At 29.6% G+C, this 25402-nt stretch overlaps 1 long non-coding RNA gene and 1 pseudogene across 1 annotated transcript; one reads left to right on the top strand and one right to left on the bottom strand.

The window, feature by feature from the left end:
• Positions 1 to 9666: 9666 nt before the first annotated feature.
• LOC130803301 (probable receptor-like protein kinase At5g39030) lies at positions 9667 to 24641 on the bottom strand (annotated as a pseudogene).
• LOC130802231 (uncharacterized) lies at positions 12605 to 14602 on the top strand. The gene is made up of 3 exons (XR_009039758.1): positions 12605 to 12844; positions 13670 to 13743; positions 14164 to 14602. It is a non-coding gene; the product is annotated as an uncharacterized LOC130802231 (long non-coding RNA).
• Positions 24642 to 25402: the final 761 nt, after the last annotated feature.

Raw genomic sequence — 25402 nt, 5'->3', positions numbered from 1 at the left:
TAATAATAATAATAATAATAATAATAATAATAATAACAATATTAATATAAATAAAATTAATAATAATTAAAAAAAAAATATTAATACCAGTCGCACTTTTTGTGCAACTGGTATTAATTTTTTTTTTGAATTTTGAATTATAAAATTTCTTTTGTTTAATTAATTTATTTTTTAAGTTATTGTTAAATAATAATAATAATAATAATAATATTAATAATAATAATAATAATAAAAATAATAATAATAATAATAATAATAATAATAGCAATAATAATATAAATAAAATTAATAAAAAATATGTTTTAAAGTGCAATGGCAAATTCGTAATTTTTTAAAGTCCAAGGGCAAATTCGCAATTTCATTAGGACGGGGTGACGATAAAATAAAAAGGGTGGCGAACTTAGTAATGCCCTTGTAATAAAGAGGTAGAAAATAAGTGTGGAGAGCAATTGAGGGTGAATGAACATTATTGGAGATAGAGAATTAAACGAGTATGGACATATAATTTTTATCAATCAATTTAAATTTAAAAGTACGATTTTTGAGGTGTATTTTTTCTAGAGTAGTAGAAGTGTAACACTCGAGTAATTTTACATTAAAAATTGGATAAAAATTTGAGCACTTCAAAGTTATGCTCTGACCTACGAATATATATATATATATATATATATATATATATATATATATATATATATATATATATATATATATATATATATTTATATATATATATATATATATATATATATATATATATATATATATATATATATATATATATATATTTCTCTTATTTCTCCGAAAATTATCATTATATACTTATTTTTTTTATTTTTCCATTAAATATTCATAAATTCTCAAATGAGATGGTTTTATGGTGAGATCATCTTTACATTCATTGTCGTCTTAAAGTAATCACTTACAACCTTAAAGTGATTATTCAAGATTTTAAGGTGATTAATTTTTATAGTGTTAAAGTGATCACTTATAACTTTAAAATAATCACTTATAGCCTTAAAGTATTTATTTATAATTTCAAAGTCATTAATTAGAAAAATAGACAAATTATATAAATTTATTTAAATGATAAAATAGTTTGTTGAAATTCAATATTTACTTGGCTAGATAGGGGTATAAAAAAAAGGATGGCAAATAAGATAAGGATGGCAAATAGTTTGTTCACAAATTAATGTAAAATCAATAGAGTAATGATTTACATGCATGAACTTCTTGTCTCCTGCTTTCCTAACATCAACAAAAAATTGCAATGTTGGTGTGACTAACTTCATGTCTATGGTGAGACCGTCTCTACACAGGAATTTATGAATAGTAATTACTCGACTAAACAACATTTTAAGTAGCTTTTAGTGGTAGATATAATTAACATTTTATGATATTCTATACATTTAAATATATATATATATATATATATATATATATATATATATATATATATATATATATATATATATATACATATATATATATATATATATATATACATATATATACATATATATATATATATATATACATATATATATATATATATATATTCCAATAGCTATTAGAGTCTATAAATGTATGTGACAAATTGATTGATATAAGATGGCGGATTGGTACCCTAGAGAGGTTGAGAGCCCATATAACTATTAGACTCTACATATATGAACATAAGTACAAAATTTTAGCAAAATAACAGTTTAAGTAGCGCTTAGTAGTACATATGACAATTTTCAGAACATTATAACTTTTAGCGTTTTAAAATCAAAATCAAATTTAGTGTTTTAGGATTTTGTTTTACTCAAAAATTTATATTCTAATAATTACTATAAGTTCCTAAAAATTAAGTGGCAAATTGATTGATATAAGATAAAGGGAGTGGTATACTAGAGAGGTGGATAGCCCATGCAGCTACACAAATTCTTAAATGCGATGATCTCATGGTAAGACCATTTTTATTAGGCTAATTTTTTAGGATAACTTATGTATGAACATGAATAGAAAATGAGTATCAAGTTCCCTGCACAAATAAATTAGCCTAATAAATGGTATTAAATAGTCGCTTCTAATGATATCAATCCCACGTAGTAATGATGCCACTCTCCCCCGAGAGCAACCCTAGTATGAAACGGTCTCACAGATTAAATGGTATTAAAAGCAACTATTTAATTTTAAAAAAATAAGTATTTTAATATTTAAAATGTTAGTTTTAACATTTAAAATAATGTGTTAAAATATTAAACAACTAAAGTGAGTATTTTGAGTACGAAAGTAAATGTGTTAACTAATTTAGTTGATTGACTATTTAGCTCAATTTAAAATACGTTTATGATTAGACTGATATAAATGAGAAAAGACTTTTATTCAATTTTCTTTTCTATAAATGCATTTTGCTTAGAGAAGAAGCTTTGTAATGACATGTTCAAATCATTTTTATCAAAAACTATTTGTTAACAGCGTCATATTAATTAATATGAAGCAATATGATTATAAATGACTATTATTTAATGATGAAGATGATCCTGAATTTGGTTAGACCGTGTTCACGTCCTACGATGTGCAACCAAGATTTTTGTGGTATAAACATATGGCCCAATCACCCTCATTGTCAAGTAGACTAACTCAGGCGCTTGTAATTGTGTAATTGATGTTTGTGGTATCGTTGTAGATCGATGAGAAGTAGTTGTGACCATTACTCATCAAGTACAACAACACTAAAATAATATTAATCGAAATCAAAGTTACTAACCATTTTTATTCACTGTACATTATTTCTTCAAATATAAGCAAATATTTATTAAATCTAATTAATAAGTTTTTATCAGAAAATAATCCAAAAGTGTAATTATTCACAACGAAAAGGTGAAAGGTTGGATTATTAATGTTAATTTTTCCTATTTATATTAAGTCTAATTAATCATTTTTTATCAATTTCTACCACATAACTAGAGTTGTGCAATGGAGTGAGGACTCTTTGGGGCCCGGATTTTAGTGTTAAATAGATTGAGCTTTAAATGAACCCTTTATTTAAATAAAAATGATACAAGCTAATAATGGGCTATGAATTATTCTTGCCAACAATCAACATATTGTACATTTCTTAAACAACTAATCTTGCGAGTGACCGTCTCAATATGAGATCAATAATCTAATAGTCCAATAGTCCAATCAGTCCAATTATATTTTTTTCCAATAGACCAATAGTAATTAATCTATTTAAGTTTATAATTGATTTCTTTTATAAGTTATAACTGATTATTTAATTGCTCATTTTATATATAATTGATCACTTTAAGGTCTAAATTAATCACTTTAACATTGAAATTGAAGACTTTAAAAAAATTGACTCATTTAGAGATATAAACTTGTAAGAAGAAATTGATCACTTTAATGTAAAAATTGATCACTTTTAATCAAAATTGAATTTTTTTATTGATATCTTTTAAAAGTTGTAACTGATCATTTAAAGAATCACTTTATATATAATTGAGTTCTTTAAAGTTTTACTTTAAGGTATAAACTAGTACGTTCATAAATTATAAACAAGTCAGATCGGGTCGAGAGTTCCTCGCCCACGTTCATAAATTCCACCAATTATTTTACTTCAACCCAAATTTTGTAGAAACATTGAACTATTAACAATTTAAAATTGTAGTTACGACCCGTTGGTTGTTGGTACCAAATAGTAGTAATAAGAATTGAACTTATTACAATTTAACATGTTTTTAGCACATTCAATTAATTAAGTTTTGTTAGTATGGAAGAGAATGACCCAAACGATTGTTTTGGAACTGGTTAAGAAATAATCATAATACGTGCCATAATGCCAATTACTGGTGTTTAAAATCATATACCGAATCGATTCGGATCCGAAAATCTGCTTTTCGGATAGTGAAAATCATGATTTGGTTTGTTCCGATTCGGATCAAAATGGATTTCTAGGTTTCATATATCTGATTTATCGAATCGGTTACTGGATATCCGATTTTATTTTATTTTTACTTTTTTGCCTTTTTAAAAAAATTTTACGATTTTTTACACATAAATATTTAAACTCATTGCGCTTTCTTTCTTTAATGAAACTTATTATTTAATGTTTGAAAAAAAATCATTTTTTTGAATATGATTGGATTTTCAAAAGTCTAATTTAATTAACAATAAATTAATTATGTAACTTAGTTGTACCATTGAATTATAAATATTAGTATACTCAATAATATAATCAAAGTTTTATATATATATATATATATATATATATATATATATATATATATATATATATATATTAAAAAATAAAATTTTAAAAAAATTTCAAAATCAGATATCCTTTTAGTAAATACTCCGATTTGGATCCGGAATATCTGCCTTGGCAGTGTTGGTGGTGGTCGTATGTAGCGGTGTGAGGATGAACTCTAGATCGCTCTGCCATTCGTCAAAACTGCCATCATCGGTGGGCTGAGTGGAATGTTTTGGTAGGCCAAAGTTGATGAATTAACATTTATGGTGATAAAATTAAATGTTTGGATATGGACTATCAATGTATCATATACAAGTATATGAAGTTCATAATAATTAATTTCTAAGAATTCTTTAGAACTTTTGTAGTCTTAAAAGAGCAGAGATAGTCATGGATAGCTGAAATCCTACACCTCTCTAAACACCTGACTAATGATAGGGGTAATTGGAAGCGCCTTATTTATGTCTTAGACTGCTGAAATCTTTTCGCTTACCAGTTGGTGTTCTGTTTTTTGCTTTTGCCTTTTACATTTTATTCTTATACTCGTTTTTTATCTAGTTATTTTTATTTTATTTATTTCCTATTTTATGTTTAAGGTCCAAGCTTGTATAGTAATATACTAATATGTAAGCTGACTGATTCAATTTCAATCATTCCTTCTCGTTAAAGGAACCTATCATTCCAAGGAACAATCTAGAGCTGGGGGATTCTTTGGCCGCATCCTCTTTTATGGGTATGGGTTGCCGTCTTCCTTCCCTCCCCAAATCCTGATCATAATTTTCTATGAACGGGATACACTGGATACGATGATGATGATGATGGGATGGTCATTGACTATTTTTTTGTATACAAACTGTGAACTGAGCTGGAAAAATCAAATTGCAAAAAAACTGAACCGATCAAAAATCAGCTCAAAATAGTATATTCAAGTCTTAATATCTATGAATACCTTTTAAAAAAAAGGAAAAATTATATAGAATAATTTAATTTTTGTATAATTTTTCTAGAATAATATTACTATGTCATATTGATTAATACATGAACAATATCAAAAGTATGAGCTGTATTTTCTTAGAACATACATATACCTCACATTTTATGATTACACCCTTCAAAATTAAGGTTTTAGACTTTGGTGAGCGATGGTGACTAAAGAAGAAAGAAGAATGAGAGTGTGATAATGGTTGCAATTGGTGGTGAAGGCGAAGCCCTCTAGCCTTGGCACGCGCTTGGTGGAAGCACTCTTAGTGATGACGGAGGTGGGTGAAGTTTCTCAATGATGATGGCTTGTGTGTTACAAAAAATTTGTAAAATCGTAGACAAATCAGTAAAATGATGGATCATTTTAAGTAGTTTTTCTTATAAAAATTTAAATTATAAGAAATACTCCCTTCGTTTATTAAATACTCCAACTTTTATTTGTCATTTTTAAATGTTTTATTTATTGTTTTCATAATGAATTTTTCTATTTGTATCACAAATTTGGACATTAAAATAATCTTCATTTTAATATTTTAATAATGCCTATTTTCCCCACATATTTTTCATTAATTTAATTTTAACAAATTTATATTATTTATGGTCCCCACATATTTTTAACTAATTTTATTAGAACATCTTTTTATTAGTTGTGGTCTCCATATTTTTCCACTAACTTTCTTTTAATAATTTTTAAATGTTTATAGTCCTAATTTTCTTCAATTAAATTTATTATTCAATAAATAATATATTAAAAAACTAAAGATTTTATTTTTCTTAATTCTCGTGAACATTTCTTGTGGTAACTTTATTAAGGAATGGAAGGAGTATATGTTAAAATTATATGTATCGTGACAAATGTAATAGGATCACACATTGATACTCCATATTTTAACTTTTTTATATCCATTAAAAATCATGAGTAGCATTTTTATCTCTTTATACATGGAATATTTGAAAAGTATCCAACAATATAAAATAGAGAGAGTAATATACAAATAATTATAGTAGTACTATCATTACTTTTTATAATTATATCTATCTCATATTAAAATTAATTTTTTTATCAAAATGAAACATTTTTCTTTGTTATTTATTTAAGGAAAAATTACCGTGAATGATATGAACTTTAATTAATTTGTCTACAATAATACGAAATTTTAATTAACCTGAAATAATACCAACTTTGACATACGTTTTTCCATAGCATTCAAATTCACATGCAACCTGTAAAACAGGTAATTCTACCCTAGAAAAAAGATAATTTTATTTATAGAAAAATAATTTCCAATCCCCTCTTTACTCTCCACCTATGCACCACCCCCTCCCCTTCCCCTGCGACGGCGCCCCCCACCGAACGAGGCTCAACAACCCATATCTGCAACACCAATTTAATAATGGTGGTCAATTTTGATGGTCGAATTTGGTAGTGGAAAGGTAGATTAAAGATTATGTTGGTTTGAATTTGGGATGGTTATGGTGGTGGTTCACATTTAGGGTGGGTGGTTATGGTGGTTGTTTGTGGAGGTCGCATCAGGGGAAAGGAGGTGAGGAAGGCTGCACAGGACACTGTTTATGGGAGGCCGATTGGTGGTGGTGGAGTGGAGGGAAGGGTTTGATGGTGGTTGAAAATAGAGGGGGATAGGGGCTGCGCAAAGGATGGGGAGTTGGATTCGGTGGTGGATTTTGATGAAGATGGTGGTGGCTGGAAGTGGGTGGGGAATGGGAGTGACAGTGAGCTGGAAACGGTGGTAGTTGTGGCCTGTGGGGGATGAGGGCTGGAGGTTGGGCTAGGGATAGGGAAAGGGTACGGTGAGGATTAGGAATTCATGTTCTTTATTTTTTCTGTTTTTCCTTTTTTTTGTACTTTTTATTTTATTTTTTGTATTTTCTTTTTTTTTTGAGCAACTTAACCTACAATTGTAGGTTAGTAATAGGTTAAAAATGCTCTAGGAAAATTCATATTAAAGTTGGTATTATTTAGGATTAATTGAAAGTTCGTATTATTGCAGGAAAATTAGTAAAAGTTCGTATTATTCACGGTTATTTTTTCTTAATATTATTACTAACATTAATAATATGTCGATGCTAATTACAATAATACTTCTTCCGTTCTGAAATACTAGTTACATAACGGTTTTTGACACTATTTATCGTTCAAGTTTATATTATATATTGCGGCTAATGTGTAAAAAAAAATATTGTCAAGTGAGATCTTGTTTGAATCGTCTAATCGCATAGTTTCATAATATTAATTTTTTTTATATTGTTATTATTCATAATTTTAGACATTATGAATTAAAACAATACAATACATTGAATAGTGTGTATAATCAAGTAGGCACTCAAAAGAGATGGAGGAAGTATGTTTTTTGCTTATTAGCCTTTAAGTAAATTTAGTCGTTTTCGATGACTCACTATGCTAGTTTAAGGTGTGCAAAGCTCATCTGTATGTATACGTGGATTAAACTTAATTGTCATTTTTTTTTTACTCCTTCCTATTCTTATTAGATGATTTATTTATTTTTTTCATACTATTCATCAATTATTCTAGTTTATATTTTATTCTCACACAAATTGTTGTGTGATACGGTCTTATTGTGAGACGTTCTTCAATTATGAGTTGAATAACTCAATTTACAATTTTTAATAAATAAGCTTCTTGTTTTGAGATCGCTTCACCGAGAGCCAGTCTTTCACAAGAGTAGCTATTATTCTCAATATATTAATAAGTGTATGTGATCTTGTTTGATTCGTCTCAATGTATATTTTATTATCATTAACTTTTTATAATTTTTAACAAACACTTTTCGACACATTAAAAATTAAAATGATGTATAAAAAATGTGAAAAACCATATGAGGTATTATTACATTAGAATAAAAAAGGTTATAATACTTCAAACAATTCAAAACAAATAGATTTTTATTTAAATAAATTAGTTCATAGCCTAGGAAGGTCCAACCTTGGACTCCTTATTTGCCATCTTCCAATAAAAAACAAAAGCTATGATCAATCAATTTATCAAAATGGTTTTTAGCATAGAAGAAAATTCAACAACTTTATGAAATTTGTTCTTATTTTACTTGAAGTTGCCCGAACTTGTTTTTATTTATAAAAAACAACTTTATAAATTCAACAACCAATAGATTATAATCTAAAATAAAGAAAAAGTTGCCCGAACTTTAAGGGTTAATCTTGTGAGTTGTGAGTTGTGACATTTAATAATATTGTCACCCTTTAAATTTCATCTATCACTCTCAACTCTCAAGTCTCAAGTCTCAAGTCTTATTTTGCCACTCACCAATTGACTTGGTCCAATTTGTCTACTTAGTATACAAGTCTCTCCCAAAAGTATTCTTATTTTTATCGCTACATTTTCTTTTATTCTTGTAATTTTTGTTTTTAGATTTTAATGTAAATATAAAAATTAAATAACTTTAATTGTAAATTTTTAAAAGTTATAATAAATAATATTTAAAAGATATATATCGAAATGAATTTATCAATATTCACATATGAATATGCTTTTTTATATAAATTAATGAGAATTATTAATTAAAAATTTGACATAAAATTTTATAATTCCATTTGAGAAGAGTAAAGAATTTTGTTATGTATGTATGTGGCAAAGTAGAAAAAAACTAGACTTTTATAAATTGCTAATCTTGCTCTCTTCTCTCTTTTTTTCTCTCAAAAAATTCTAACCTTCATTGTAAATTTTGAAGCTACTATCAACCTTATAATGATCACGATAGAGGGAAGACTTTAGTATTGGATCTCCAATATAATTATCATGACTTTTTTTATATACTTCCTCATATTCAGCCTACTTGTCCCATTTACCTTTTTAACACTTGTCGAGGCAACATTTTAACCTTTAATATCTTTAATTGTGCATAATTAAAATTTATGAAAAGTTGATATTAATAATCATTGTATTGAGACGAATGAAAAAAATCCCGCTTGATTATATTTTAAGTTATAGATTAAGAATAAAATACAAATTAAGAGTGATTAGTGAATGGTAACCAAAAAGTAATTGGGACAAGTAGGAAGAGTAGGAGGGAGTAAAATTTTTTTTGATTAAAATTGTTATGTATTTGATCGATTGTTACTCTGTTCTAGATGTCGTATGATATTTTTATCAATAAATTATTAGATTTTCTTAAAAAAAAAAAAACTAAAAAATGAAATGGAATAACACGGCACTTATGCATCTTATATTTTTTATGATATAATTACTCATATTAAAAACACAACCATACCTTGAAATATTCAAAATATAATACTAATTAATAAATTAACAGTTTTATTTATTATCCTCAAAAAAAAATTTACAAAAAAAATATATTTTCTTATTTCTTTTAGATACTCTTGTAAGAGAAATAAAAATCTTATATTCTCATGTCGTATGAAACACATTTTATAGAGAAATCGTCTCATACAACAATTTGTACGAGTCATCTGGCTTTTGGGTCGATAATCTCAGAAAAAACGGAACCAGACTTCATATCAATTATGGGTGATTCCAATGAATTAAATGTAGTAGTTCTACTATCCAATAACTTTTTTGTGCCCATATCAACCATTTTAGTATCAGAAAAATCATCATTTAATGTGGTCGATTCATCATCAGTATACATTGAACCTAATGCATTTGCCCCATCAAGTTTAAAACTTATCGTAGAATCTGAAATTTCTCCTTGAGGATCATCACTTAAATTGTTTTGCATAATTTTCTCCGCGGTTTCTTGTAGTTGTAAGGCAAATTCAATGCCCCAAACTACGTCCCCCATCGAAGGACAATCACTTCCATGTTCTCGTATACACATTTCTGCCACTTCTCCAAATTTTCTTAGACATTTGGGTGCAATTTGCCCTATTAGATTTGGATCGACAATTGTGTGGAGGGTTTTATTTTTGTAGTTATAACGAGCCCACACGCTAAGTTCACTTGTTGCTTGGGTAGATTAGGGTTCATCGCAGATCGAGCACATAAAACCTCGAACAACAAAACTCCGAAGGAGTATACATCTGATTTCTCTGTCAATTGTTGACGTCGATAGTACTCTGGATCTAAATATCCAACACTACCTTTAACAGCAGTACTAACATGGGTAGGACCCATATCACCAGGAGTGGGTCCTACCTTTGAAAGGCCAAAGTCTGAGACTTTGGCCATCCACTTATCATCAAGAAGAATATTCGTAGACTTGACATCTCGATGAATAATCAATTGTTTAACATCCGCGTGAAGATAGTGCAAACCGCGAGCTGATCCAAGATAAATCATAAGTCGTTGCTTCCACGACAATGGTGTATGGTTCTCGCTTCTCTCGGGATTCTTTTACAACAAGTGATCTCGAAGAGTGCCACGTGGCATATACTCGTAAACTATGATCATTTCATCGTGTTCGTCACAATATCCGATTAAGGACACCAAATGTATGTAACGTAGTCTCGATAGCATCTCGATTTCTGTTTCAAACTCGCGAACGCCTTGCTTTGATGTTGTCGTAAGACGTTTTATGGCCACAATAGTGGCTCCATCATCTATTGAACCCTTGTAAACTTTACCGAACCCACCGGTTCCTATGATCGAATCGTTGTCGAAATCGTTTGTAGCAACCTTAACTTGCGCAAATGAGAAACGTCGACAAAGATCGGACGACAGAGAAGAAATCACACTAGCGATAGTTGCATTAGATCCAGAATCATCCAACGGCGAAATCCACTTAAGCTTGCTAGTATCATCTTTGCTCATTGTTTTCATGAATTTTTGTTTCTCCTTTTTTCTTCGGAAAATGATTATGAAATATATTGATGATATGAGTGCGACTACTAGAATAGCACCAAGGATTCCTTCGATAATCGGTATTAAATGATGAGAACTATTCGAAGATCGATTATTACCTTGTGAAGATGTTAAATTCATAAGGATGTTAGGATTTGGTGCAGCAAGAGAACCATTTGAAGAGTTCAACTTGAAAATCTCCAATCCATTGAGCAAGAGATCGTCATATCTAGAAAAACAGACAAAAGTTTCAACTTCAATGCAAATTTGAAAAAGTCATTAAATAAAGTATTTTTCGAAGGAAAATATTCTTGTTATCAAACAAATAATTACTCTATATGCTCTTTTGAAATTGCAATAATGAATCATATATAATACAAAGACTAAGAAATTGTAAAGTCATTTATATTGCATAAATCTGGATTAAATTTAAAGTAAGGAAAAATTTGTATATGACAAAATTTTCCTTGGTGGGACCACTTCCCTAAAATAAAATGTGGCAAGAAAAATAAACAAACTAACTATTTTATTTTTAAAAAATAGAGAAATAGACTTCAGGTAAAAATAATTGGAAAAATAAACTTCACATAAAATAGCTATCTTAAATAGCGATTTTAAATCCATATTGGCTAAAAATGTAAGTTTTTGAACAAGGATTGTGGATCACAATGTAGCAATTGGCAATTAGCAAATGCATGCATATGAACATATGATTTGTTCACATTATCCAATTAGCTAACCTTCTCCATTCATCTACATACTAATTTGTTCACAAATTAATGTAAAATCAATAGAGTAATGATTTATATGCATGAACTTCTTGTCTCCTGCTTTCCTAACATCAACAAATAATTACAATGTTGGTGTGACTCACTTTGATTTTATTCATTTGGATTTCTTACAAGTGAGAAAAATTGGTGTTATGGTTTGCCTTAATTGAATTTGGATTATTTTTATTTTATCATATGTTTATTTAGAGCGTTGTCCGCATAGCAGTTTAATAATAAGGATAAAATAATAATGAACTACTTTTGTGAAAGAACATTTCTCGATGAGACGACCACAAAATAAGAAGCACATATGTTAATATTTGTATTAGTTGGGCTATTCAACCCTTATATGATGAACGTCTCATAGTGAGACTGAAATAGACTACATTTAATAAAGCTTAATTATAAGTTTATTAAACTGATTGGGGTTATTAAGTAAGTTAATTCGAGTAATAATATTATTATTTTGATGATATTGACTCAAGTATTCCGTTGGTAACATTTTCAAAAAGAGGTATATTTTATTTAATGTATAAAATTTATATAAAGAATACTTCGATTAAAGTGTATTTTGATTATATTTTATTAATTGATTACTATCTTATCTTTATAAAAATAAATTTAAATAAAGTATTGAAAAATAAATTATACGACGAAAAATATGGGTGTATTACCCATCTCATATTTTCGTGAGTATGAGTATGAAGTTGAGTCACCGTAATTTCGCCATGTAATTTATGACTCATTACGTTAACTCCTTAATTATAAACCCTTATACTCATCCATTTCCCTTTCTCCCTCACACTGGACTCACTCATTCTCTATCTCCGTCACGGTTCAGCAGCCCCGGCATCACAACAGGCCGCGTTTTTTCCCTCCACGAGCAGCCCCTGCAGCACAGATCGCGTCCCCCTTTCCCCACGAACTGTCACCGGCAGTAGCAGCACGCCTGGCCATTGATTGCTGCATGTGTCGCCACTCCTTCCCTTGGTCCACCACCACCACAACTACCACCTACAATCTTACCTTTAGTTGAAAGGTCCTTTAATGGTGATTGAGGTAATCCACAAACTATTCTATTTAAGTATTAATTGAATGTTTTAAAGTAGTTTGGTATTTGTGGATTCAATTTGGGGTTTTTAAATCAAATTTAAGCATCAACTTGAATTTAATTAGAGTATATGAGTTTAATTAGTAATTGGGTTCTTGCTAGTGTTGATTAGTATTGGTTATTTGGGTTATTTGATTTCTAGTATAAAACTTGGTATTGTGGATTTTGAAATTTCAGTTTCGAAGCTTAACTTTCTGTTTTGGCTATTTTGTGATCGTTCTAATTGTTTATGGGTTTCAGTGTCTTAATAAGAATAGTAGAGCTCTGAGTAATGGTCGCGTAGCCACTTAAATCGTCTCATTTGGTTTCCGTATGAGTGAGTTATGCCTGTTTTAGTCAAAGGTGTCCTAAAACCATTACGGGATTCCTAATTTGGGATCAAGAGATACGGAAATTAATTGGATAATTAAATATTTTTGGATGAAGTATTAGATTCTGTTGAGACTTGTTGATTGTAGGAAGAACAATGATCTTTGTGTTTAATCAAATACATTCTAATAGATTAAGGGTCTTGGTGTAACCTTAAATCCTTGTGAATCTTGATATGTAAGTATGAGATGGATGGACATTGAATTTACGAAATTGGTGGAACATGGTTGTTTATAAGAAAGTATTGGGTAATTGATATTCTTGAATCGACTGTAAGATTTTAAAGGTTAGAATGCTAGCATAACTCTTGGTTAAGCTGCGGTCTTAGGAGGAGATGTAATAAGTTACATGTTAGTTTGTAGTATCGAACGCTTTGTTGTGATGTTATGTTTGTTATGCTTCAGGAGGCGACGTCATCGAGGAACCTTTCTAGTTGATAGTTGCGAATCGAACCTGACTCCTTGAAGCGACATCATCAGTGAGTAGTAACAGTCCCTTAAAGGGTCTGGCCAGACTACTTTTTGGTGTAAAACAGTTTTATCAAAGTTCTTTTGAATTGGAAATTGTTGAGACATTTGTTGTTGTGAATGTTTATGCTGATATTATGATATGGTCAATGGATCGGGCTTGCGAGCTGGTCATTGACGGAGTTGAGGAACATTGTTCCCTGCTCCCTGTTTGAAGTGAATTGTCATTGAGATATTGACTAGCTTCACCCGAGAGTGACATATAGCCTTAGAGCTATGGATGAGCCTCTCAACTAGACTCCCTGTGCGCACATAGATCTAGGAAACTGATGTTGCTTTTAAACCTATAATTTGAATTGCTGTGTTTTATTGTTTTGGATTGTTACTTCTCATTCAGTTTAATCTGATTCCCTATTGTTTTCATCTTTTAGTTTGATCACAGATCGGAACCGGTCGGGAACGATGGGTTAACGGTGTTGAATAGCGTTCCAAGGATGTATATTGAGCTGAGCACGTAGGAATTTGTAGTTTTGTATTAGGTTTTTGGATAAATGTATATTTGTTTTGGTTGTGCTGGTTATATCGGACTTGTAGAAAATTGTATGATTATCTTGTGTATTAGTTAGATGTTGGTTTTGGGATTTAGCTGAGTTAGTCACGTTGAAGAGCTTGTGACCCCTTTGCCCAAGTTTTGGAAGTGTGATTTCAGTTTCTTGGGAAACGAATCTAGTGATGACCCTATTTACCCAGTCAACGGTAAGTCTGGTTGTTACAGAGACTGTCTCTACACAGGAATTTGTGAATAGTAATTGCTCGGCTAAACAACATTTTAAGTAGTGTTTAGTGGTAGATGTAACTGTTTTCAAAACATTACAACTTTTGGCGTTTCAAAATCAAAATTAACGTTTTATGATATTCTTATACATTTAAAATATATATATATATATATATATATATATATATATATATATATATATATATATATATATATATATATATATATATATATATATATATATATATATATATATATATATATATATATATATATATATATATATATATATATATATATATATATATATATATATATATATATATATATATATATATTCCAATAGCTAGTTTGTGACAAATTGATTGATATTAGAGGGAAGGATTGGTACCCTAGAGAGGTTGAGAGCCCATTATCAGACTCTACATATATGAACATAAATACAAAATTTCGTAACTAAACCTTTTGGGTTATAATGAGTTCTATGCTCCTATTTTTTAACCCAGAGAAACACAAGTGATATCAAGCCTAATAAACAGAAAATGAAATGATAAAACAGAAGGTTTTAGGAGCCAATCGTCTTATATTGAGACCAAGAGTCCAATCGGTTTAATTATAAATTTTTACAATTCGCGATCAATAATTGATCAATTTAAAGTTATAATTGATATCTTTAAGGTCATAAATATAATTGGTTTCTTTTATAAGTTATAACTGGTCATTTAATTGATCACTTTTTTGATCACTTCAACGTTTGAATTGATCACTTTAACATCGAAATTGAAGACTTTAAAATAATTGTCCATTTAAGTTTATAAACTTGTAAGTAGAAATTGATTACTTTAATGTCAAAATTGATCACTTTTAGAAAAATTGAATATTTTTATTTTAATTGATTTATTTAAGGTTTACTTTAAGTTGAAATTGATCACTTAAATGTTAGAATTGATATCATTAAAGTCAAAATTAAATTTATTTTCTAATTTTGGAGTTTTGCGCCATTTTTATTTTTTTAACTTTTAGCTTTTAGGCCGACCCAATTGTACCGCCTCATATTGAGGCGGTCTCTCCCAAGTTTTTGCCATGATATAAAGCCCACTCAGTAATAATGCCACTCTCCTCCAAGCTACAAGAGCAAGTATGAAACTGTCTCACGATCATATGGTATTAACGATCTGTTTGGTTAGTGATACTAAATAGTGATAATGGAAATAATTTATAGTGTTTTATTTCATCTCAATTTCCATGTCATTCCCATGGTGATGAAACTTTGATCACAAAAAAATATTTTTGTTTACAAATTTTCATTACCACCTAATACCACATTTCCCAATGGTAATGCATTGGAATGAATTGTATGAAGAAAATGAGATAATTAAAGTTGGACAAGTATGACCATCAAGGTAGCCAAGAGATTTTTCAATCAAAATTACACTAGTTTTTATTTACATTACTACCATTTATTACCATCTACCTAACGGACTGACTCTTTTAAAGAAAAAAATGAGTGCTATAATATTCAAAATGTTAGTTTTAGCATATAAAATGATGTGTTAAAGTATTAAACAACTAAAAGTGAGCAAATTTTGAGTACTAAAGTGAATGTGAACTAATTTAGTAAGACTATTTAGCCTAATTTAAGACCGTTTTACGATGAGATCGATCTAAATAAGAAAAGACTTTTATTCTAGTTTTTATTTCTATAAATGCATTTTTCTTAGAGAAGAAGCCTTGTAATGGCATGTTCCATGCTTAAAGATTGGAATGCAATACCTTTTATGGTTGGAGATAATTAAGTTATAATCAATATTTTGAGAAGTTTCAAACACCCATTGCAAATTGAGTTCTTCAATTGAGACACACGTTCGCCTCTTAATATTAGGATTTGCCATTATTAATATCTTAAACTACGTACATACAAAAATTATAAAAAGATTATCATAGACCCGAATTTAAAAGGCCAAATTGCAGTCATTGTCTAAGCAAATTCGGTGAGATTATTCCCGAGCTTATTGCGTACGCAATCAAGGTAGCGAACGTCCATCGGTTGGGGATGTTGTTTGGGGCCTACAGTTTGTTTTACAACTTCAAGAAATTGCGGAGAAGAATAAAATCATCGATGGTGATTTCCTAAAGTTGTGTTTGGAACTAATAAATTCATTTCAAATTGTAAATTTCAATTGTGAAATCATAAAGAAAGAATTTGAAAATGACAAGATTGTGAAATCATTCTCACATTCTTAACTTTATCTACTTTTAATCCAATAGTAGAAATGACTTAAATTCAAAATTGAATTCATTGATTTGCCAAATATGAAATTAAACCAATAATCATCGTTTCCAAATATAACATAAGCGAATGAACTAGCAAATTATGTTGCACTTATTGGAGACAATCATTTACACAAAGCTAAAAAGCTCACTATAATGGCTACATTGTCTAACTAGAACATCAAATGGAGGATACAAAAAGTCCACCTAATGAGATTTCATCTAGAGTGGTAGAAATTTCGTGTGATCTCAAAGGAGAAGCAAGAGATGGAATCGGAGGAATCTGCAGCAAGTCGAGTGTTCCTTCGAGCATTTCTACAACTCGAGTCATATTTGGTCGGGTGAAGGGGTTGGTTTGTATGCACCATAAACCCACTACAACCATCTTCCTTTTGAGTACTGATCCCTCGTTGTTGTTTGTGGTGTCGATTTGATCGATCTCTTCAACTTCCTCGAGTTGCTTGTAAATCCAATGCGGAAAATACTGCTCACTACTATGTTCCACTTTCGCATCAATATTTTTTCGACACCCAACCATTTCCAAAACCAACATTCCGTAACTATAAACATCTGATTTATGAGAAACTCCGCCAAATCTCTTGAAGAAAACCTCAGGAGCAATGTACCCTGCAGTTCCTCTGGCTTCTGACATTGATATTATGCTGTCCTTTTGTGGGCATATCTTAGACAGGCCAAAATCAGATATCTTGGGGCAATAATTCTCGTCTAATAGAATGTTTTGGGGCTTAATGTCAAAGTGTAATATTCTCGTGTTGCACCCTTGGTGCAAGTACTCTAGCCCTCTTGCAATCCCAATCGCGATTTCAAATAAACTTTTCCATGAGAGTTGTTGATTGTTTTCGTCTCTGCCCCCATGTGTGAACTTTTCAAGAGATCCGCAAGGCATGTAGTCATATATAAGAGCGCGTTTTGAACCCTCGTAACAAAAGCCTAGGAGTTTCACAATGTTTTTATGATTGGTGTTTCCGATACTTGCAACTTCATTGATGAATTCCACCATATCCATATCTCGATTCGATGATCTCTTGAGAATTTTCACTGCCACTTGATCCCCACAATGTAGTTTTCCTTTGTATACAATACCGTAACCTCCTTCACCTAGCTTGATTTTGAAGGAGTTTGTAATTCTCTTCAAATCTGCATAAGTATGCCTCTTTGGACCGAGGGATCCATGTTGTTTCAACAATGTTTCAATTTCTTTACTTTTCTCGATTAGCGAGTTCATTTTTTTGTACAAGAGGATTAGTGCAATTAACATGCATATGCCCATTCCAATTCCTGAAAAGAAAATATTCACATAGGAGTTAGCTTTACTGGTAAGACCACAAGCTGAAAAAAATGAGTTTGGACAATTCAAATAAAAATTGAAGTAAAAGCATAGGTGTACCAAGTTCGTTAGCATGGGGTTCACATGTAACCCCGTCTCTTGGGAAAAAAAAATGAAGAGTATATAAGCTTTGCTGGAATCAAAGTCACAAATGTGGTAGGCATGCAACTGCACTGTGTAAAGTTGTTTGATAGTTTTGCTGGAATATAGAAAATAATATTAAATGAAAGCGAAACATTCAAAATGGGAGGCCCGAATTTCAAGTTATAACCAAGGCTAATTTTAATTGTCCAAATTCTCTATAAATTAGTTTACTTTTTAAATTTAATTGAATTAGTTTCTAATTTGGGTAGAATTTTTTAGGGTTCTTTTTTTTAATTTTTGTTTAGAATATTGAATTTTTGTAATCTACTTATAAGTTCGAAGAACGTTTACGATAATTAATAGTGTAGTTGAAATTATTCTTCTAGTTTATAAATTTGCATATTCTATTTCTCTTTTTCTGATGTTGAATTATATACATGTGAATAATAATGGACACTTTAACATGCACAAACTCTAATATGATGTTAGATTTGGGTTTGTATCCCAGGTCTCCTTTGTTCATAAAAAGGAGGCAGCAGGTGTTTTTAACACGAAGTTGTTCACAGTTATTAATTGCGAACAAGAGTTGAAAGGAAAATCTAAAACTTCTTAAGTAGAGCAAAGATGGATAGGAAATAATGAATTTACCAAGTATGATGAAGATGATCATGATTTTGGTTAGACCGTGTTCACGTCCTACAATGTGCAACCAAGATTTGTTTAGTGAAACTTTTGCAAGAAATAATGATGAAAATGATAACCATTAAACATTCCTCTGTTCTTTGCATTTTATTATATTTTAGCCAAAATGTCATCAAATTGGAGATTATGATGTAACAAATTTAAAAGATGCAAGAGCATTATACTACTTAGACATAAATCAATCCAGTTATATATTTTTTTAAAATACATAGAAGGGTCAGGATGATGTCAGGGTTTTCGAAATCACAAAAGTGATCAACACAATAGCAAATAGATATTTTCCAAGTAGTAAATCTAATCTCAAAAATAATACTTTTATTATAGTAGTAAATTCAATCTAGGTAATTAACTCTAATTGGAACTTATCTGAACTAATGATAGGATACTTAACCCAAATCAATAGCTAAAATCTTGGGATATTCTATTGAATATTTTATCAACTGATAAAATATATAATATATCTTGAAGTTACAACCAAAAGTTTAAACTAATATTAAAGCCTCGAGATATGTACGTTTTATATTCTATCAATTATTAGTACTAGATCAAACATGGCTTGAACCTATACATGACATGCCTGAAGCAGGTAAGTGCGTGATCAGACCAGTGGTCGATGGAGCTCCAACTTATTATGCTTATGGTTGTGGCTAGAATTCTACTTCCTCCGTTTATTATATACTTGCAACTGATAGAGACAATTTCTCACATAACGTATGAGAATCAAATCTTATTATTAGAAAGGTTGACAAAGTCTAAACGGCAAATAATAAGATTATTACTTTGTAAAGGGAGAGTAGGATTTGGTGCAGCAAGAGAATCATTTGAAGAACTCAACTTGAAAATCTCCAATCCATTGAGCATGGCATCGTCATACCTAAAAACACAGAGCAACAATTGACCATTATTGCAAATTTGAAAACTAAACTCTAACTATATTGTTGTGCATTTATTTAAAACAATTAAAAAATAAAAAATTTATTGTAGTGTGACAAAAAGTCTTATCCTAATTTTCCAAATATGAAACAACATCAACTTTTAAATATTATGTCAAGAATATATATTTACAACAGTAAATATATTTGTATTTATTATGAAATATATCTTGCTTATATTAATGAAAATAATTATTAGCTGATTAATTATTAGTTGAATATTTGTTTTTTTTTACCCTAATGATCTATTTATTATATCATGGGGTCTTAATCATTAGCTTAAGATTTTTACCCTAATGATTAATTATTAGTAAAGAAATTTTTTATTTTTAAAAAAAATAGAGAAATGGGCTTCAGGTAAAAACAGTTGAAAACTAAACTTCTCGTGAAATTGCTATCTTAAATATCGATTTTAAACCTAAATTGGCTAAATATGTAAGCTTTTGGGTCAGAAGACTAAAAAAACACCGTCAAAGACGGCGAGTTTGACTTGGTTAAAATATATGCAAATGTATTGTAAAAAGTCTTTCCTTTCATTCTTGTGATAGGCGTTCAACTTTTAACCCAGGGGAAAATCAATGCTTGACTGCCTCCTCATGCAGGGGCCGGATTCTCGATTTCTTACCCATAAAAAACAATGATTAACTTACGTTGCGGTAGGGTTGGGAGTAAGTGTCACTGAAAGAAGACCTCTGGTTTCGACACTAGCTTTGTTGGTACCACTACCTTCAAAGCGCGTAACGAAATCTCGATACATTGGAATGAAAATGCCACCAGTTAGCGCAAAAACATCAATATCATGTGCACCAATTTGATTGTTGATACTAACGTCGAAAACTCTTTGGCCAGTGTTGTTGATTTTGGAATCTAACTCGCAAAAATGGAGCCTCACAAGATATTTAAATCCAACATCGACCTCAAACAACCATGTCAAATTTTGGTTTTTATTCAATTCTCCAACATATGGTCCCATCTCCCTCATTGTCAAGTACACTAACTCTGGCGCCGTATACGATGGTGTTGCAACTGTATAATTGATTGTGGTATCGTCGTCGTAGGACACTGTGAAGTTTAGACCATTACTGATCATGTACAACATAAAAATAAAATTAATCAATTTACCATCATATACGATAGATTCTGCTTAGGAATGGGTTTGTGGGTTCGTGACTGACAAATCATACCTACACCCCATCTGAAGACAGGGCAAGAGGGATACAGTCAAAGCGACGCTCAAATAAAAAGAGCACTGCAAAGAAAGAGACGAATGAAACCAAATACAATAGCAAAGTTACATGTGTTCAACACATACAACTCAATATAATCAATATATATATATATATATATATATATATATATATATATATATATATATATATATATATATATATATATATATATATATATATATATATATATATATATATATATATATATATATATATATATATATATATATATATATATATATATATATATATATATATATATATATATATATATATATATATATATATATATATATATATATATATATATATATATATATATATATATATATATATATATATATATATATATATATATATAAAATTCAAAAATAAGTACATAAAAGTAGTATAGTGCTATTATTCCGAATTTAAAATTGTATTTGTAGTTTTAAATGATTACTTAATCATCTAATTAAACTTTTGGATAAATTGAGTACTTGATATAACTTCAAAAGGTCATGTTAAGAATTAGAATCTCATGCATCTAATGTTTAGAGTGGGATTATATACTTTAAATATACGGAAGACTTGTATTGCATGATGCACACTTGTAGCCTATAGTGAGAAGAGACGTGATTATACTTCTATATTGCATATTTCCTCCGTTCTTTTTTTATGCTTTAAAGAATAATTTTACATTGTTCTTTATTCTATGGTATGTTACATACACGATTATTATATGAGAAAAATATATAACCATTTAAGATCTTATTTTATTCGTTTCTCCACGCATATCAATATAATATCATATAATTGTATTTTTAATTATGTTTAACTCGATCTTATAAACGCATTGAACTTAGCAAACACGGGAAGAAACAAGTATATATATATACATATCAGTGTGTGATGTAGTAAACACATTCAAACTCTGCACACAAGTCAAAGATGTCACTGCTACAATCGACATATTGGTGAATTATATTTACCAAGAGCTTGTTTGGTCAACAAATAAATACTTAAATTCCTATAAAATTTTTAATTTCTTAAAAAATTAATAACTTAAAAAAATTCTTAGAAATTGTTTTTTTCTTTTTCTTTTGGTTGAATACTGAAAATGGAAATTATCACATAAGTATAGAGCTATGAAGATTGCATTTTTATTATTACTTAAAAGAATTTTTTATTTTTATTCCTTTAATCTTATTTTAATATTTTAATAATAATCTTTATAATTCTCACATATTTTCTAGCCACTAACTTCATTTTAACATTTGTATATTTCTTATGATCCTTATATATTTCTCATTAACTTTATAAAATTATTTTTTTATTAATTATGGTCATTATAATTTTTTCAATGACGTTATTTCAATTTTTTTAATAATTATATATGGTGCCTATTTTTTTTTCATTTACATTTCTTATGGAAACTTGATAAGAAACGAAGAAAGTAATTGATAACTTTGTAAGAAAACAATACTATTTTATTTTTTTAATTGACACTAATAAATTAATTACTTCCTATGCTTTTTGGGAATTCAAAAGAATTTATAGTTCCTGGTGACCCAAAATTATCCACCAGATAGTTTAAGTTTATCAGTGAAACAAAGAAAATTAGAAGACAATTGTCTAAAATTAAATTCAGGAAATTTGAAAAATATTGTTGAACTTACATCATGTAGTCATCGTCTCTACCGAACCAAGTCCGGCTAAGTCCGGAATCATCACTCGGATCCATGATCGACCCACCAACGTTCAGCCGGATAATATTTTCCATAGCTATTTGATCCCAAAAAAAAAACGGGTTATCCAAATAATCTTCAAACCAACCCGTAAGATATGGAACCATATTGGATGTGGAACGGTTAAAGTACAACCCATCGGGTACAGATATAATCTCCAACCCGTTTATGAACCCGAACCCATCCGGGTTACTTGGTGAGAAAGTTAGGTCTAGACCCTTTTGCCCGTATCCTTCGTTCAAAGAGATATAAATCTCTCTTACAAGCCCGTTTGTTACGGGCGCAGTTGTATTGGTGTGCGCGTTCGCGTTAATCGTAACAGCGAACGCACTAAAATTGCGCAAAATATTGAACCCATTAATTGTGAGCGAAAGAAAAGACGATTTGGTGTCTATGATGTCGTAGGATATGGATAGGGGTGGAAAATAGAGGCGGACTAGTTTTGGGCCCCACGTAGTAACAGGTATGGAATATGTTGTCGTGGCCCGAAATATTCGGGCCATGTGATAAGGAGTTGAAGCCGCCTCCATTGCTTTTGCAGTGGATTTACTGGTGGCAGATTGCGTTGCTAGGATGAAATCTTGATCGCTCCGCCATCTATCACCGCGGTTATCGGTGGGTTGTGGTGAATTTTTTGGTAGGCCAAAGTTGATGAGGAGGTGGTCGGGTGGTTTATATGGGGTTGTAATGGAATTTGTTAGGGTTGTGATGAAGAGGAAGGAAAGAAGTGTAAGGAGCATTTGAGGGTGAACGAACATTATTGGAGATAGAGAATTAAACGAGTATGGACATATAATTTTTATCAATCAATTTAAATTTAAAAGTACGATTTTTGAGGTGTATTTTTTCTAGAGTGTAACACTCGAGTAAATTTACATTAAAAATTGGATAAAAATTTGAGCACTTGAAAGTTATGCTCTGACCTACGAAATTTAGTGTTTTTTTTTTTTTTTTTTTTTTTATATATTTCTCTTATTTCTCCGAAAATTATCATTATATACTATTTTTTTTATTTTTCCATTAAATATTCATAAATTCTCAAATGAGATGGTTTTATGGTGAGATCATGTTTATATTTATTGTCGTCTTAAAGTAATCACTTATAACCTTAAAGTGATTATTCAAGATTTTAAGGTGATTAATTTTTATAGTGTTAAAGTGATCACTTATAACTTTAAAATAATCACTTATAGCCTTAAAGTATTTATTTATAATTTTAAAGTCATTATTTAGAGAAATAGACAAATTATATAAATTTATTTCCATGATAAAATAGTTTAATTTGTTGAAATTCAATACTTACTTGGCTAGATAGGGGTAAAAAAAAGGATGGCAAATAAGATAAGGATGGCAAATAGTTTGTTCACAAATTAATGTAAAATCAATAGAGTAATGAATTATATGCATGAACTTCTTGTCTCCTGCTTTCCTAACATCAACAAATAATTGCAATGTTGGTGTGACTCACTTTGATTTTATTCATTTGGATTTCTTACAAGTGAGAAAAATTGGTGTATGGTTTGCCTTAATTGAATTTGGGTTATTTTTGAGTTATCATTTGCGTATTTAGAGCGTTGTCCGCATAGCAGTTTAATAATAAAGATAAAACAATAATGAGCTACTTTTGTGAAAAAGCATTTCTCAGTGAAACGACCACAAAACAAGAAGCACGTATGTTAATAATTGTATTAGTTGGGCTATTCAACCCTTGTATGATGAACGTCTCATGGTGAGACCGTCTCCACACAGGAATTTGTGAATAGTAATTGTTCGGCTAAATAACATTTTAAGTAGCGTTTAGTGGTAGATGTAATTGTTTTAAGAACATTACAACTTTAAGCGTTTCAAAATCAAAATTAACGTTTTATGATATTCTATACATTTAAATATATATATATATATATATATATATATATATATATATATATATATATATATATATATATATATATATATATATATATATATATATATATATATATATATATATATATATATATATATATATATATATATATATATATATATATATATATATTCTGAAAGCGCAAGCCTCAAAGAGGTTCAACAATGAAAAACAAATGAAAAATATAATGTAAAAGAGAACAGAAGTGTTTATGAGGTATCTTGAATACCTCCCCCTCAAATATAGTTTATTATAATGAATTCAACAATTACAAGTATAATAAACCTCCCTTATCTTGAGAACAATCTCTCAAGACCACAAATACTAAAGCAAAGTAAGAACACTCTCAAGCTTCTAACAATGCAATAGCCCTCTCAACAATATGTGTGTTTGTGGTGAATGATACTATGAGTGATGAATCCTATTTATAGGCAAGATATTCATCACTCTTAGTATTCCTTCATAAATCACCATAAATCCACATGTAACATCCCAATTAACACCCTAATTAACCATGACAATAAACATTACAATAAACAATAGAGTAATGCACCACATTATTGCAAAGTCTCTACAAATTCTGACCAAAACAGAATCCAAAGTAGTCTGTTGATCTTCCTGTGGCTTTGATCAAACAACTCTCATCAACCATTCCAAACCTTAAACCACCCATATTCGACACATCTTTATCGACCC

Source organism: Amaranthus tricolor, chromosome 16 (assembly GCF_026212465.1).
Source record: "Amaranthus tricolor cultivar Red isolate AtriRed21 chromosome 16, ASM2621246v1, whole genome shotgun sequence".
Classification (NCBI taxonomy): domain Eukaryota; kingdom Viridiplantae; phylum Streptophyta; class Magnoliopsida; order Caryophyllales; family Amaranthaceae; genus Amaranthus; species Amaranthus tricolor.
The sequence above is the reverse complement of the archived record's forward strand: the minus strand, read 5'-3'. Positions and strand labels throughout refer to the sequence as shown.